At 42.4% G+C, this 12,935-nt stretch overlaps 1 protein-coding gene across 1 annotated transcript in view; it reads left to right on the top strand.

The window, feature by feature from the left end:
* The window catches only part of LOC106598511 (reticulon-1-A), a 46,144-nt gene that overhangs the window by 12,664 nt on the left and 20,545 nt on the right, over positions 1–12,935 (top strand). The gene's annotated exons all lie outside the window — the stretch shown is intronic.

Genomic DNA, 12,935 nt, shown 5'->3' with positions numbered 1-12,935 from the left:
TAGTAAAAACGATTCTGTAGGAATGAGGTTTGGGCCATAGGCTTAATAAATTATCATAGCATATTGGCTATATGCCTGGCCTGCCAATATTTTGATTCTCAGATCATATTATATATAAAAACTCGAGCTTTGATAACAAAATAGATCAGTTGGTGTAGAGCAAATTGAAATAATGAGATTTTTTAAATTTTACTGGACTGATGTTACCTGCATCTGATGGTCATGGTGCTTTCAAGACAACTGGGAACGCGGGGGTCAAATCATCACGTCGGGAAGTCGGAGCTCTTGGAATTCCGAGATGGATGACCGTTCCAAACTTTTTTCCCCAGTCTGATCTCGTCCCCCCCCACAGCAGTGGCTTCTTCCGTGGTGTCCTCCCATGATCACCATTCTTGTTTTACGTATCGTGGACTTGTCAACAGAGATGTTGGCATGTTCTTGAGATTTCTGTAAGTCCTTAGCTGACACTCTAGGATTCTTCTTAACCTCATTGAGCATTCTGCGCTGTGCTCTTGCAGTCATCTTTGCAGGACGGCCACTCCTAGGGAGAGTAGCAACAGCGCTGAACTTTCTCCATTTATAGACAATTTGTCTTACTATGGACTGATGAGCTTCAAGGCTTTTAGAGATACTTTTGTAACCCTTTCCAGCTTTATGCAAGTCAACAAATTCTTAATCTTAGGTCTTCTGAGATCTCTTTTGTTCGAGGCATGGTTCACATCAGGCAATGCTTCTTGTGAATAGAGAACTCACATTTTGTGAGTGTTTTTTATAGGGCAAGGCAGCTCTAACCAACATCTCCAATCTCGTCTCATTGATTGGACTCCAGGTTAGCTGACTCCTGACTCCTATTCGCTTTTGGAGAAGTCATTAGTCTAGGGGTTCGCATACTTTTTCCAACCTACACTGTGAATGTTTAAATGATCTATTCAATATAGACAAGGAAAATACAATAATTTGTGTGTTATTAGTTTAAGCACACAATGTTTGTCTATTGTTGTGACTTAGATGAAGATCAGATCAAATTTGATGACCAATTTATGCAGAAATCCAGGTAATTCCAAAGGGTTCGCATACTTTTTCTTGCCATTGTACATAGGGTACCAGTACCGAGTCGATGTGCAGAGGTACGAGGTAATGGAGGTAGATGCATTATGTACATATAGGTAGAGGTAAAGTGACTAGGCAACAGGATAGATCATCAACAGTAGCAGCAGCGTATGTGATGGGTTAGTGCAAAAAGGGTCAATGCAGATTAGGGCTGACCCCAATTAGTCGATTGTTTGGTTGTTAGGCTGTTGGTCGACCCAGACTGTTTTAGTCGAGCTGTAACAAATATCTCTGTACCGCATCGCCAGGCGTCTCCCAAATTCTGTAACAATGCGGAAGGCTATGTATAGCTCCGAATTGACATGATTAGTTGACAGTAGGTGGGGTGGTACATCCTGTATAAACACAAACTCACTTCCTTGACAACAGTGCTGCACTGCTCCATAAAGCGCAAGAAGTATGAATGCCCTGACTGAATGCAGACATCTGATTGACCATGCGCCCAGATGCACAATGCACTTCTTTCTCCAGAATGCGCTCTTTCCCGACAATTAGTGCACATTCATTGTTTCATAACTTCATTGTGTGAATTGTTTGCATTTGATTGTTAGTGTCTATTAATTCCCCATTACATATATCACCAGTAGTACATTTAACGTTAATTCCTATAATTTCTAATCTACAATGTTTGTTACTTTGGTTATGGTCATTTCTTTTAATGCATTCAATATTATTATTCCAGTCTTTCTGTAATTCTGGCAGGGGGGAGACCTAAGTTAATACTTGATACAATGTTTCAAGTTCCTTGCAGACAGGCCATGCGTAGCCAATGTGATTTTTATAGGATATTTATTTTTATCAGGATATTTTCTTCCTGCAGGCTGCAATGTTTTCATTTGTTGGCTTTATGTAGGCTATTTTTACATAGTTGGCAATGGCAATAGAAGTTACTTTTTAGGTTTGTGTCATTTTTCATTGAGATTTGGATAGAATGTTGATTAACCACATGACAATGATTTTGAAAAATGAAGACGTTATTATAAGTTAAATGAAACTGTTTCACGAAGATGTGCATATGAAAACCATAACAGGCACGCAGATCGGTAGAAAAGGTAAGATAAAAATGGTCATTCCACATGAGAAAGGTTGCCGACTCCTCGTGTAGGTATTACCGGCAACTTCAGGAGAGTGATGGCAGAATCTGCAAAAGCCAGCAGGAGCGGGAGGAGAATAGTTGGGTCAGGTTACATTTCTTTTTCTCCTTCTGGTTATCTAGATCTGGCCCATCTTCATGCATCAAACCGTAAGCTTAAAGCATCAGACAAGCTCAATGGATATAGTTGATTTTATTAAAACACATGGCATGGCACATGGTTTATGAACTGGTACAAAAAACAACACTTGATTCAACGCTTCGAGTTTTTCAATTCAATTTAAATTATTATACAAAATTCTTGCCACCAACAAAATGCTATATATATGGGGCATATGATAATCTCGACAATCTCAGCTGCGAAGAGACAGAATCACTAGGTCCCTTATTCTGGTAGCTTGTTTCTGGTCACAGGTTCAGGAATGTATAAAAATCACAACATTCACTTAAAGTTAAATAAACAAATAGCAGTGTTGGGCGATTTGGAAAACCATAGTCAGTCAATAAATAATATAATAATACTCGTAGGAAAGGTTTTCAACTTTAGCTCACAATCTGTGGATAGTATACGATTAGAAAGGTTCAACCTATGGGCCTCCCGGGTGGCGCAGTGGTCTAAGGCACTGCCACCAGAGATTCTGGGTTCGAGCCCAGGCTCTGCCGCAGCCGGCTGTGACCGGGAGGCCCATGGGGCGGCGCAGAACTGGCCCAGCGTCGTCCGGGTTAGGGAGGGTTTGACCGGCAGGGATATCCTTGTCTCATCGCGCACTAGCGACTCCTGTGGCGGGCCGGGCGCAGTGCACGCTGACCAGGTCGCTTGGTGTCCGGTGTTTCCTCCGACATATTGGTGAGGCTGGCTTCCGGGTTGGATATGCGTTGTGTCAAGAAGCAGTGCGGCTTGGTTGGGTTGTGTTTCGGAGGACGCATGGCTCTCGACCTTCGCCTCTCCCAAGTCCATACGGGAGTTGCAGCGATGAGACAAGCCAGTAGACACTACTGGATACTGGATACCATGAAATTGGGGAGAAAAAGGGGTAAAAGATTTTTTTAAAAAGGTTCAACATTAATGTAAAACATCACAGCGCAATTAAAATATATTGCACATGGAAACCAAACAAGGGTTGCAGCGATGTTGTTGGGATGGGCTGAGAGTGGCTGAGGGGTGGGATTAAAGAGCTTATGTTTGGTAATGTATTATTGTTATGTCATTGCTTTATATAAAAGTACCATGAATGCAACATGTGTATGTAAAATGTATGTACAGTACCAGTCAAAAGTGAAGCTGATTGAGACAATGCCAAGAGTGTGCAAAGCTGTCATCAAGGCAAAGGGTGGCTATTTGAAGAATCAAATATAAAATATATTTTGATTTGTTTAACACTTTTTTGGTTACTACATGATTCCATATATGTTATTTCATACTTTTGATGTCTTCATTATTCTACAAAGTAGAAAATAGTAGAAATAAAGAAAAACCCTTGAATGAGTAGGTGTGTCCAAACTTTTGACTGGTATTGTGTATGTAGCAGAAAATATGTAAAAAAAAATATATATATATATATTTGTCCTCCGGAGAGGACAAAATGGATGTGTTTAATAAAAAATAAAAACCATGTCTATATATGGAAAAATACACGTTTAAAATGTTCTAGCAATCAATTGATCGAAAGAACAGACAACTTTCGGTCAACCGGAAAAAAATGTTTTTAGTTGGGGACAGCCCTAATGCATATAGTCCAGGCAGCTATTTGATTAACTATTTAGCAGTCTTAGTTGGTCCCCAACTTGGTCCATCGGTAGTGCTTGCTGTGCGGTAGCAGAGAGAACAGTCCATGAGTTGGGTGGCTGGAGTCTCTGACAATCTTTAGGGCCTTCCCCTGACACTGCCAGGTATAGAGGTCCTGGATGGCAGGGAGCTTGGCCCCAGTGATGTACTGGGCCATACGCACTACCCTCTGTAGCGCCTTGCGGTCTGATTCCAAGCAATTGCCATACTGGTGATGCATCCAGTCAAGATGCTATCAGTGGTGCAGCTGTAGCACTTTTTGAGGATCTAAGGGCCCATGTTGAATCTTTTCAGCCTCCCGAGGGAGAATAATTGTTATCGTGCCTTCTTCACGACTGTGGTGGTGTGTGTGTGGACCATATTAATTTCTTAGTGATGTGGACACCGAGAAACTTGAATCTCTCAACCCGCTCCACTACAGCCCCATCGATGTGGGTGTGCTCGGCCCTCAGCTTCCTGTAGTCCACGATCTGCTCCTTTGTCTTGCTGACGTTGAGGGAGAGGTTGTTGTCCTGGCAACACACTGCCAGGTCACAGACCTCCCTATAGGCTGTCTCTCTTCTCATCGGAAGAGGCTAGATGGAAGTAGTGGAGGTTTATTAAAGGCCTTCGTGCTCCAGAGCTCTGCTGATACAGCACGGCATCTCCTATGTCCCCCTCAGGGCCAGAGGCTGCATGGAGGTGGGAGTGGAGAGGTTGTGGGAGTGGAGAGGTTGAGGGAGTGGAGAGGTTGAGGGAGTGGAGAGGTTGAGTGAGTGGAGAGGTTGAGGAAGTGGAGAGGTTGAGGGAGTGGAGAGGTTGAGGGAGTGGAGCTCTCGAAAGCTAGAGGAGAACTGACAGTTTTGTATGCAACTGCAAGGCATTAGGAAAACAAACCAAGACTACATGACCCTCTTGGATTTAAAATCAACTTGATTGTTGTTCAGGTTTGCCTTTCATTTTATAAATATCAAATTAGCGAGCAGCCAAACACAATAGAGAAAAAGATTGTTGACATTGAAGATCACTGTCATTATCATGAGTTCAATGGCTTAGTCTTATGGAGTGAATGCATCAGGCTGCAGCCGCCTACATGCAGTTCATTGAACCTCTGCTTCCAGGCCTATACATAATAGCCAATACTTTTGATGTCATCTGTTATCACGTTTTTGTCTCCAGCCATATAATTAGAGATGCCTGGGCCTAGCGTAGCAACAATTGTCAGGGTGCATTAGGTTAATGACTGTGTTGCTTGAGTGTAGGATTAACAATGTGACTGCCCCTTCACAACACATCCACCAGAAATGATTTATTTAACTGTGTTATCCACTCAGAAGCATGATTATGTTGTAGCAAATTCTGAAACGAGAGTTTCTGTGCTGTCACGTCTGATCCTGTCTGAATGAGTTGAAGCGCTTGCTTGGCCTTGTGGGGTTTTTCCTGTGTCTGACTGTCTGGGTACTGCTGCTGCGCCACAATGGCCGCTGCTGTATGTTGATGTGGATCAGTAGACAGCTCTCCTGTCTGTCTGAGCAGCCTCTTACAGCCGCTGCTGCCCTGATGTCTGTCTGCTGAACACTTAACCCGTCTATTCCCATCGTTCTGCTGCTTCGATGCCTCCAGGAGTGGTTAGCAAGCAACCGCTCAGCGCTACGTCACTGTCATTCTCTAAAGCAGCCAGCGGTGTGGAGAGAGAATATGGGGGGTGCGTGTGACCCACTGCCAGGAATCAACTGCAACCAGTACCAGAGGTCACCTCTCTTCACAGTATGTTATATTTATGAGTCCAGAGTCCTGCCGTCTTCTGTGTAGTTAAGGTGACTCAGTCAATGGTAGATTATGCTGCTGGTATTGTCAGGGGGATGGCAGAATGGGGCGAAAGGAGAGCCATAAGAGGATTATAGAGTAGTAGGCTGGCTGTCAGTAGATCTATGGCTTCATGAACCCCACTGAACTCCAGACACCACATCCACAGCTGTTCCCATCTGCTTTAGGAACAGCCTGATGATGCTCAGACATGTCATATGCTGCCCTGACTACATTCTACCTAACAGAGAATAGCCTGCTGCCATGTTGCTCTCCTTAGGATCATTTAGAGTGTTTGTGTTTTCTCTGGATCGTGGTTGTAGCCTAGTGTTTAGGACATTGTGTTTTGTATGATTTATTGACAAGGACATTGTAGACGTTGCACAATAGCATGAGGAAAGGGAGCAGGACCTGCAGGGAGAACAGAACGGAGGATGGGAAGGGACGTCCTGAACGGTAGGGTACTCAGCCTACATTCTCTGTGAGAGCCTGAAAGTTCCTATTTAAATCCCTTATCCTTATCCCACCCCCTCGCCCTCATCCTCACCCACCCCAGCAGCTGGACCCGGCCTATTTATAGAGACACCGCTGCCCAGTGAGAGTTGAAGACTGTAGAGCAGCTCTGGAGAGGGAGGCGCTCCCAGCACGGTTAGTGGGGGAGTAAACTAGGCTTTGCACTCAGCTGTGCAACACAGAACACATTCCAGCCATGGGCCTCACTGTCTGTGCAACTTGTGTCTAATCACTTTGCACAAAAATGTTGGCTGGCTGCACTGTAAATCTGATCTATCAAGTTCACGGAAACCAAATATTTATTTTCAAGTTAAGCTTTGGATTTTTGGCAGTAGACGTCACATGGATGTAAACAAAAGATTACAGTAATTTCCATTGAAAAAGACCCATGAGCACCAACATATGAAGTCATAGGAGCATATCTAATTGGGTGTCAAATTAAATCTGAAATGAAGGTATAGATAAAACATATATTTTTTTCCCATTTTCCATCTGATTTCTTGATAGGTATCAGAAATACATTAAAACATAATAATGTTGACGTTAAGACCCCTGCCAACAAATATCAACACGTATATTTAGTTTTGGAGAAATTGTTTACCTTCTGTAAGTTTAGGAAATATTGCCTTGTGCCTTGTAATTCCGTTACCAAAAACCCAGATATCTTTAAGATATTTTCTAATTTCTCTCCCTCATGAGGAGGGAGTATACTGAAAGTTCACAGAAGTATAAAGTAATGGTAAATCTACCAATTTAGTTATAGTGATTTAACTGATATCAATTTTGTTTATCAATTATGAAGTGATTAGTAACAGAATTACCCAAAAATCAGTAACGTTATTAATGCAAATGAATTGGCTATAATGCGAAATCATAATAGTACCAAACCAGTTGGGTCACCTGCTACTGTCCTCCCTTCCACCTGCATACAGTTATGTTCTGCTCATAACTGTTTTCTTTGTCTTTCTGTTGTCTAGGGGTCAAACCAAGAGTGTTAAAATAGTCTGTCTGGACACTCACTCACTCACTCACTCACTCACTCACTCACTCACTCACTCACTCACTCACTCACTCACTCACTCACTCACTCACTCACTCACTCACTCACTCACTCACTCACTCACTCACTCACTCACTCACTCACTCACTCACTCACTCTCCAGTTAATGTCACCTCTCCCAGTTCTTACTGTCACCTCTCCCAGTTCTTACTGACACCTCTCCCATGAGCCCCCTCTCTTTCCATTTACTGTATCCAGCATCCTCACCCACTGAGAACCGACCAACAGCGGATGTCCATGGATGTTGAAAAGTTTACATTTGGTCAGTCCACCAATGCCTGTTAACATCCACAGATTGACCAGACTGGACCAAATCTGAACCTATCATATACAGTGCATTCAGAATTTTAAAAAAAATGTTAGCAAATTTATTACAAATAAAACACAGAAATACCTTATTTACATAAGTATTCAGCCCCTTTGCTATGACTCGAAAATTGAGTTCAGGTGCATCCTGTTTCCATTGATCATCCTTGAGATGTTTCTACAATTTGATTGGAGTCCACCTGTGTTAAATTCAATTGGTTGGACATGATTTGAAAAGGCACACACCTGTCTATATATGGTCCCACAGTTGACAGTGCATGTCAGAGGAAAAACTTAGCCATAAGGGCGAAGAAATTCTCCGAGACAGAATTGTGTTGAGGCACAGATCTGGGGAAGGGTACCAAAAAATGTCTGTAGCATTGAAGGTCCCCAAGAACACAGCTGCCTCCATCATTCTTAAATGGAAGAAGTTTAGAACCACCAAGACTCTTCCTAGAGCAGGCCGCCCGGCCAAACAGCAATCGGCGGAGAAGGGCCCTTGGTCAGGGAGGTGACCAAGAACCCGATGGTCACTCTGACAGAGCTCCAGAGTTCCTTTGTGGAGATGGGAGAACCTTCCAGAAGGACAACCATCTCTGCAGTCCTCCACCAATCAGGCTTTTATGGTAGAGTGGCTAGACGGAAGCGGAGATTCTCTGGTCTGATGAAACCAAGATTGAACTCTTTGGTCTGAAAGCCAAGCGTCACGTCTGGAGGAAACCTGGCACCATCCCTACAGTGAAGCATGGTGGTGGCAGCATTATGCTTTTGGGATGTTTTTCAGTGGCAGGGACTGGGAAACTAGTCAGGATTGAGGGAAAGATGAACGGAGTAAAGTATAGAGAGATCCTTGAAGAAAACCAGCTCCAGAGCGCTCAGAACCTCAGACTGGGTGAAGGTTCACCTTCCAACAGAACAACGACCCTAAGCACACGGCCAAGACAACGCAAGAGTGGCTTCGGGACAAGTCTCTGAATGTTCTTGAGTGGCCCAGCCAGAGCCCGGACTTGAACCTGATCGAACATCTCTGGAGAAACCTGAAAATAGCTGTGCAGCGACGCTCTCCTCCAACCTGACAGCGATTGAGAGGATCTTTTTAATTGAATTTGAACCTTTATTTAAATAGGCAAGTTAGTTAAGAACAAATGAGAGCCTACCCCAGCCAAACCCTAACAGCGCTGGGCCATACTATGGGACTCCCAATTACGGCCAGTTGTGATACAGCCTGGAATCGAACCAGGGTCTGTAGTGACACCTCTAGCACTGAGATGCAGTGCCTTAGACTGCTGCACCACTCGGGAGCCCCTGCAGAAAATAATGGGAGAAACTCCCCAAATACATGTGTGCCAAGCTTGTAGCGTCATGCCCAAGACTCAAGGCTGTAATCGCTGACAAAGTACTGAGTAAAGGGTCTGAATACTTGTGTAAATGTAATATTTCATTATTTCATATTTTTTTTATACATTTGCAATAATGTATTAAAGTCTGTTTTTGCTTTGTCATTATGGAGTTTGTGTGTAGATTGATGAGGCTGTAATGTAACAAAATTTGGAAAAAGTGAAGGGGTCTTAATACTTTCCTAATGCACTGTATGTATGTTTCACAAGTTTGGATAGCACAGTACAGTACAGTGAGTAGAGGACAGTACAGTACAGTGAGTAGAGCACAGTACAATACAGTACAGTACTGAGCAGGTGTTGGAAACAAAATCAGTGTCCAATTGCTTCATTCTGAACACAAGCACTATTTTTTTCGTTCCGTTCCACAATTCCGACCAGCTAAATAAAGTTCTGAACCAGTTCGAAACTCCCAAAAAGTACTGATTTATATCGTTCCTTTCTGTTCCTTTTTTTACCTGTGAAATCAATATTTTTTACATTTAGCTCATTCAATTACTTCACCAATCAGTGCAGCTATAGCAGGCAAGCTAGTTGTTTACATGCCAGAATGACAGACAAAGGTGTAGCCTATGGCGCAAGATGTGACAGACATTTTACAGGTGGGGAGAGAGCGAGAGGATGTATTATCTGAATTAGGTCCACAGAATTATACCTAGGAGAAGTGGCTTCTATGAAGGAACTTTTAATGTTCTTTGAGCTAGCTAGCGAGTTACCACAAGCTAGAGCTAGCGAGCTAACAAGCTTGTGAGTGCAGAGAGGCACCAGAATGAAAAACACATCTTACCTTTTTGTAGTTAATAAATCTAATGTGGAACTTGATAACTAGGCCTATAGTATCCTTAACTAGCATTGAAAAAGTTAATCCATTATTCTCTAGCTTATTAAAAATCTCCTCATGCTTCTAACGTCAGTACAGTAGTCTATGCTTTGCTTCAGAGGGGGAAGGGGCAGGTAGCCTACACACACACACACACACACACACACACACACAGTGGTAAAGATTTTCAGCTTCCTGGCAGATGCTGGAATAAGTTTCTGAATGAAAGAGAGGGCTTTCTTGCATGTTTTTGTGAGACTAGAGAAAATGCCTGGAACATAAAATAACTTTATTAACCGGTTTCCATGCTTTTAAAATAATGATTCTGTTCCGGAACAGTATGGATCACTTTTGTTCCCGGTTCCGTTTCTGTTCCTTGAAAAATGTCATTCTTTTACAGTTTTTGGTTCTGTTCCCTGAACCGGTTCCAATCCCTGGTACTGAGTACAGCACAGTACTGTACAGTGAATAGAGTACAGTGAGTAGAGCACAGAAGAGTACAGTCCAATAAGTAGTACTGTAAAGAAAAGTAGAGTATAATATAGTACAGACTAGAGTGCAGTATATACAGTTTAAGTACACTTTGGTTGGAGTCATTAAAACTCGTTTTTCAACCACTCCACCAATTTCTTGTTAACAAACTATAGTTTTGGCAAGTCGGTTAGGACATCTACTTTATGCATGACACAATACATTTTTCCAACAATTGTTTACAGAGATCATTTCACTTATAACCCACTGTATTACAATTCCAGTGGGTCAGAAGTTTACATACACTAAGTTGACTGTGCCTTTAAACAGCTTGTAAAATTCCAGAAAATGATGTCATGGCTTTAGAAGCTTCTGATAGGCTAGTTGACATCATTTGAGTCAATTGGAGGTGTATCTGTCGATGTATTTCAAGGCCTACCTTCAAACTCAGTGCCTCGTTGCTTGACATCATGGGAAAATCAAAAGAAATCAGCCAAGACCTCAGCCAAAAAAAGTCTGGTTCATCCCTGGGAGCAAGTATAAACATCATGGGACCACGCAGCTGTCATACCGCTCAGGAAGGAGACGCGTTCTGTCTCCTAGAGATGAACGTACTTTGGTGTGAAAAGTGCAAATCAATCCCAGAACAACAGCAAAGAACCTTGTGAAGATGCTGGAGGAAACAGGTACAAAAGTATCTATATCTACAGTACAGTAAAACGAGTCCTATATCGACGTAACCTGAAAGGCCGCTCAGCAAGGAAGATGCCACTGCTCCAAAACCGCCATAAAAAAGCCAGACTACGGTTTGCAGCTGCACATGGAGACAAATATCGTACTTTTTTGAGAAATGTCCTCTGGTCTGATGAAACAAAAATAGAACTGTTTGGCCATAATTGTGCGGCAGGTAGCCTAGTGGTTAGAGTGTTGGACTAGTAACCGAAAGGTTGCAAGTTTCAATCCCCGAGCAGACAAGGTTAAAATCTGTCGTTCTGCCCCTGAACAAGGCAGTTAACCCAACGTTCCTAGGACGTCATTGAAAATAAGAATTTGTTCTTAACTTACTTGCCTAGTTAAATAAAGATAAAATAAAAACACCATCCCAACTGTGAAGTATGGGGGTGGCAGCATTGTGTTGTGGGGGTGCTTTGCTGCAGGAGGGACTGGTGCACTTCACAAACTAGATGGCATCATGAGGGAGGAAAATGATGTGGATCTATTGAAGCAACATCTCAAGACATCAGTCAGGAAGTTAAAGCTTGGTCACAAATAGGTCTTTCAAATGGACAATGACCCCAAGCATACTTCCAAAGTTGTGGCAAAATGGCTTAAGCCCTAACCTCAATCCCATAGAAAATTTGTGAGCAGAACTGAAAAAGCGTGTGTGAGCAAGGAGGCCTACAAACCTGACTCAGTTACACCAGCTCTGTCAGGAGGAATGGGCCAAAATTCACCCAACTTATTGTGGGAAGCTTGTGGAAGGCTACCTGAAACGTTTGACCCAAGTTAAACAATTTAAAGCCAATGCTACCAAATACTAATTGAGTGTATGTAAACTTCTGATCCACTGGGAATGTGATGAAAGAAATAAAAGCTGAAATAAATCATTATCTTTACTATTATTCTGACATTTCACATTCTTAAAATAAAGTGGTGATCCTAACTGACCTAAGACAGGGAATTTTTACTTGGATACATTTTCAGGAATTGTGAAAAACTGAGTTTAAATGTATTTTGCTAAGGTGTATGTAAACGTCCGACTTCAACTTTATATTGTACTGTTCTGAACTCTACTCTGCTCAGCTGTGCTGCGGTGTATTGTACTGTTCTGAACTCTACTCTGCTCAGCTGTGCTGCGGTGTATTGTACTGTTCTGAACTCTACTCTGCTCACCTGTGCTGCATTGTATTGTACTGCACTGTGCTCTGCTATACTGTGATGTCCAAACTTGTGAAACATGAGGAGAATGACATTCATATCCAGAACTATGCATTTCTGTGTAGTTCAGATCAGGGACCCATGATGTAATTCCGTTACCACTATTCCGTTACCAGGTGTAAATCCACCTCGCTTACTGTAGTTCAATAACCAATATATATCTTTTTACAAACTCAAGGTGCCATGTCATAGCTTAGACCCCATTCTTTCTGCGCACATCTTTGAATCTTAAAACGGAGCAAATATTTAAGCGTTTTTGGAAAACGTGGTCGCATAAAAACCTGAGGGAGATTTTACCTTAATTCCGTTACCAAAGTTTGCATCTGTACAGTTCTTCCACTAAATTAGTTTTTGTACATTTTTCAGTAGAAATAGTTAAGTCGTCATTGTGCATAATTGTATGGTTTGTTAAACTTGAAATCAATGTTTTTTGTTTGGCATACATCTTCAAGTGAAAAAACTGAGTCAAAGTGTAATTCAATTGCTGTGGAATTGCACCGTATTGTTGGGATGCCTTTGCAATGCTCTCATGCTGTGGTAGCCTACATTACATGCCGTACTGGACATGCTTTACTCTAGGTGGCAAGTCACACAGAAAAGGACAGGGTACAGTTGTGTGTGTGTGCCTCAGTGACACAATCGGCCATCTTGTCAGA

This window comes from Salmo salar, chromosome ssa01 (genome assembly GCF_905237065.1).
Source record: "Salmo salar chromosome ssa01, Ssal_v3.1, whole genome shotgun sequence".
In the NCBI taxonomy this organism is placed as follows: Eukaryota; Metazoa; Chordata; class Actinopteri; order Salmoniformes; family Salmonidae; genus Salmo; species Salmo salar.
The sequence above is the reverse complement of the archived record's forward strand: the minus strand, read 5'-3'. Positions and strand labels throughout refer to the sequence as shown.